Consider the following 5,278-nt stretch of genomic DNA (forward strand, 5'->3'; position numbering starts at 1 on the left):
GAGAGAGAGAGAGAGAGAGAGAGAGAGAGAGAGAGAGAGAGAGAGAGAGAGAGAGAGAGAGACTAAGGATTTAGCAGAAGAGACTTTCTTTTGGTTTATTAATGTTTTCAAATGGTAAAAGAACAACAGAAGAAATCAGCCAATGGATGAATTTTCCTTCCAAAGAATGGTAGTTTGTTCTTATGCAGATATTAGAGCTGAACATAAAATACTTTCCACCCTCCATCCCCACCCTCCTGGTGGAATATTTCAGCTTTATGTCAAAAAATTGAAAGCCACTTTTAGTTCACCTCAGTCTGTCTGGAATTTTAAAAAGTTGTTACAGGGAAGAAACCTAGGACCCCACTCACTCACTACAATCCACGGGAAATAAGCTGACTCCTGTCCTTCTCCTACCAGCTAGGGAAGACTAGTTCCACACCCTCATCAACATCCACCACTATCCAAGCGAAGCCACTTTATTTAAAAATACAAGTGCTGAGGTTTAGAATGATAGTTACTGTACAGTATTCGAAACTCTATAATTCACAAGCTAAAATTCAGCACATTGTCCAGTTAATCAGCTCAACAGTCTCAAGTGTAAAGGGAAACACATGCCCATTACATCTGATTACACAAAAAATACATTCGTTTTCAGAAGGCTCCAAGGATAGTTGTAATTGTAGCCAGGCGTGTTTAAGCTACTGTGCATGTTGTGCCCAAATGCTCTTGGATTAATAAAGTAAGATACAAAGCAGGTTGTCAAACCTTAGAGGAGAGATATGGAATGCTTTTGTTTAATAAGTCATGTTGGGAATGGCTTCATAGATCTGGCTAGCCAGGTGCAGATGGTAGAAAATAAACACCTAGATTAGTTCTGCATGACTTGTGTTTTCACAGCACTATACAACGTTTATTATGGCTAGCCCTATATTTCATGCCACTTACATTTTGGCAGATTCACCTGATCGGCCTGTTCACTGCACTATTCGAAAGTGTAGCTTTTGCCCCTTTATAATTAGAATGTTTACATCACTATCAGGCCCTCACACAACAAATGTATCCAAATGAAAATGTTTCTTGTAAATCTTTCATCTATAAAACCTAGAAGGGAAACAACGGACTACTGTGAGCTGTCCATTAAAGGACTAGGGCATGCTACTAGTTTGGATAAACAGAATACAGATCCTTCTCTTGGGTAATGGATTGGATTAGTGAGAAGTGGTGCTATGCCCAATTATAAAATAAGATACTACTAGTTTTCACCTGAGCATAACATGTTCTAATGTCTAAACTAATTATAAGCTCTCTCTCACACACTAAATTATAAGTGATTCTGTTGTATAACTAAAGCTTTTCAAGTGTCTTTTAAATCAATATTTTCCAATATAAAACATCAGGCTGTGATCACGTCCAATCTGACAAACTAAGCATTGGTGATCTGTATGCATTTCGGAGATCTCCAACAGAAATCTAGGTGCTACAGGGAGAGTTGCTGATGTTGTAAGTGGCCTTCTCCATCAGTACCGACCTAATGCCATTATCATAGGCCTATCATTCTCTGGATACTCCTCCTAGTCCCCCAACTCCATATTTGATATCCATAAATCAGCAGCCCTCTCTCCTCCATGGTCAGCAACCAGCCTTGCTCAGCATATTATTTGAGAGAGCCTGTCTGCTTCCTTTTTGCTGTTAGAAATTACTCTGCATCTGCCATGTGTCCTCAGCTGCTGCTAGTCCAGCTCCTTTTGGCCTCTGCTCAGGCTGGTTTTTAGTGACTGTGAAAGTTTCCTCTACAGCAGATAGTTTTCAGCAGTAGCTCCCAAGCCCTCTCCTTCATTTGGGATTCATGTGGGCTAGTTTGAAACTATCTTTTTGTTAATAAAACTATGCTCCAAAAGGGAGGACTTGCTAATCTTACAAGCCTGTTACTTTTAGTTTGAGGTGGGTATGGACCAGTTTACATTTTAGAGAGATTCTCCTACAATGATTGCCTCCAAGTTCATGGTACAAGGAGCACACTGCCAAGTTTCTGAAAGGGCTTAATGTACCATAACTGATACCCACAGTGGGGTCGCTTATAGTAGTGCAGTGAGGCTGGGGCCATTCACAATACAACATCCCTCACACTTGGGAAAGAAAGTGATCCATAGGGATGACTATGAAAAATTACAGTTAATAATCAGCATTATCGTTTGGCCTAAAACATGCTCATCTTATGGCTATTTTATTTAAGATACATTTAAAATTCCTCTTTCTAGAATGAAACTTTAGGGTTTGTCTATTTAATATTCAAGTGCAGAGCTTCTTCTGTCAGGAAACGACTAAAGGTTTCAGAGTTTGTTTCTTTTCTCTATTAAACAGCTTAGTCCTATGAACTGGAAACATGGCAATTTATTTCTCTCTGGATTCCCTTTCCTCATTAGTGGATGAACAATCACAATGCTTTTCATCAGGTCATACGGTTCGTAATAACAGTAACTAATAGCAGCAAGAACAAACCACTGACCTCATGCATTTATCATTGTCAGTAGTAGCACTTGAACAGCTAGTTTAGATGTACTTTCCATTTGCGTACAGCATTCAGAAATATATGTCAACATTAATCATTATCAGTTGAAGGACTACAGTTAAGAAAGAAAATTAAATCTAAAACCCTGTAACCTTAGTAGTCAATTCTCCCTCTTTATTCTTCAACAGTTTACTTAACAGGTAAGAACAAAAGTAAAAGATTTGAAGTGATAAATATAGCAAATATTCAAACACAATGTAAGAGATTAATAAGTATGTCAAGTTAAATTCAGGTCACACAACCAGCTAAATGGATGCTGTCAAGATTAAATATTTTAAAAATCCTTATCTCTGATACCAGTTAACAGCTTAAATTATTAAATGCTAAACTAAAAGCATTAACAATTAAGTTGACATTTATCCTCCTTATTTAGGTGGCACTTTCTGCCCAGGAACTGAAAAGAGCTGTCATCCTGTCTTCTGAGTATTCATCCTTAAATATAGAGCAGTTTCCTTGTCTACTGCAAGGGCAACTGTGAAACAGCCACCATTTTGTGTTCCTCTCCAATGTAGAATGTTATCTAGCAAGTCACCATGAAGCTTATACTGGCGCAGACACAGCGAGCTGATCATACAGTTAAATTAGGTGTTGATTGTTTCTCACTGACCTACCATACATTAAAGTAGCACAGTTCATTAGTATAATGCCACCACCACAGAGCAATGTTCAATATATGGTAGCTATTTTCTTTTTTAAATAATGAGAACATTTCCATGTGAGGAAATCTCATCATTAACCTAACTTTCAGGCCTAAATGAAAATTCCTCCTCTTTAAAGTGACATCTTTAGTTTAGTCCTCTTTCCTCCTCTTCAGAGAAACAATCACTGGTCAAGAGCAAACAAACCCCAAATGAAATTAGTATTTTAAACTGGCAAAGTACAGACACTGGGAAGAAAAGAAAGGAGCAGAGATAAAGTACCGATCATCCTTTTAATATTGCATGCAGTTTTCATCAACTCTGCATTCACAGTAGGTGACTAGGTACCGATAAATGGAGGGTAGCAAACAGATGGCAAAGCAGGTCAAAGAGAGCCAAATAAAGAATTGCTTCGAGCAGTAGCTGAAGTTGGCAAGAAAACACTCGCAAGGCTAGTACAGACAGATTTAAAAAAACAGTGCTAATGGATGATAAAGTAGATACTAGCAGTTCTTTATAATATACTTCTGGAACACCAAAAACCTTCACAGAATAAACAACCTTTTCTCTCATGTACTTCCAAATACATTTATATTTTCATATTAACTGTGAATATTTAGTTCTTTTTTTTAAAGTCCAGGACACTGTGGCCAGTTTATTATTAGAGTTAGTAAGAAATGATAATGCTGCATTTAGTGCCCTAGACAGAGGCTTTACATAAATATTTTTTAAAAATGCCTAGCAAGCAATACAACCCCAGAGTAAGGCAGCTAAGGAATTAAACTAGAATTGCAGAACTACTCTCCCAAAGTGAGTATCAGGGTATGGCTACACTTACATTTGTGCAGCGCTGGGAGTTACAGCTGTGTTCGTACAGCTGTGTAGGGCCAGCGCTGCAGTGTAGCCACACTGACAGCTACCGGCGCTGCAGTGTGGCCACATTTGCAGCGCTGTTGGGAGTGGTGCATTGTGGGCAGCTATCCCACAGAGCACCTCGTCCCATTTTGGCGCTGTGGCTTGTGGGAAGGGGACGGAAGGGTGCGGGTCTTTCCGCTTCCTGTTCCAACGCCCCCTGGTGCTTTGCTACACATTCCAAGCAGTTTGGCGGCATTGTGAGTCTGCAGCGCGATTTCTGTTACAAATGGAGCCCGAGCTGCTGAGGACCTTGCTGATGAATGTTGCCAGCACATCACGCATGGCAGTGGAGCTATTCCTTCAGCTCCAAAGTGACAGTGAGGAGTCAGACGATGATATTGATTCACCTGACGCGCAAGACACTAAATTGCTTGTGGCAGTAACGGACGTGCTCAGCACTGTGGAACGCCGCCTTTGGGCTCGGGAAACGAGCACTGAGTGGTGGGATCACATCGTCCTGCAAGCCTGGGATGACAAGCAGTGGCTGCAGAACTTTTGGATGAGAAAAGCCACTTTCATGGGACTGTGTGCTGAGCTCGCCTCTACCCTGCGGTGCAGGGATACGAGATTGAGAGCTGCCCTGCCAGTGGAGAAACGGGTGGCTATTGCAATCTGGAAGCTGGCAACTCCAGACAGCTACCGATCGGTGGCGAACCAGTTTGGAGTGGGAAAGTCGACCGTTGGAATAGTGTTGATGCAAGTTTGCATGGCCATTAATCGCACCCTGCTAAGAAGAACTGTGACTCTGGGGAACGTGCAGGACATTGTGGATGGCTTTGCAGAAATGGGTTTCCCTAACTGTGGAGGGGCAATAGATGGGACGCATATTCCTATTCTGGCACCACCCCACCTGGCATCAGAGTACATTAATCGCAAGGGGTATTTCTCTGTGGTTCTCCAAGCGCTTGTGGATCACCGTGGGCGTTTCACTGACATTTACTCAGGATGGCCTGGAAAGGTGCATGATGCACGCATCTTTCAGAACAGTGCCCTGTTCAGGAAGCTGATGGCCGGCACTTTTTTCCCAGACCGCAAGATCACAGTAGGGGACGTCGAAATGCCCACTGTGATCCTTGGAGACCCCGCTTACCCCTTAATGCCATGGGTCATGAAACCGTATACAGGGAAGCTTGACAGGAGCAAGGACCGGTTCAACTACAGGCTGAGCCGGTGC

The 5,278-nt window shown here is 41.7% G+C and overlaps 1 long non-coding RNA gene across 1 annotated transcript; it reads left to right on the plus strand.

Moving 5' to 3' along the window:
* Positions 1-57: 57 nt before the first annotated feature.
* Positions 58-2,353, plus strand: LOC127055000 (uncharacterized). Its single transcript, XR_007775383.1, has 2 exons — positions 58-1,114; positions 1,145-2,353. It is a non-coding gene; the product is annotated as an uncharacterized LOC127055000 (long non-coding RNA).
* The last annotated feature ends 2,925 nt before the right edge of the window (positions 2,354-5,278 follow it).

Source organism: Gopherus flavomarginatus, chromosome 7 (assembly GCF_025201925.1).
Source record: "Gopherus flavomarginatus isolate rGopFla2 chromosome 7, rGopFla2.mat.asm, whole genome shotgun sequence".
NCBI lineage: Eukaryota > Metazoa > Chordata > Testudines > Testudinidae > Gopherus > Gopherus flavomarginatus.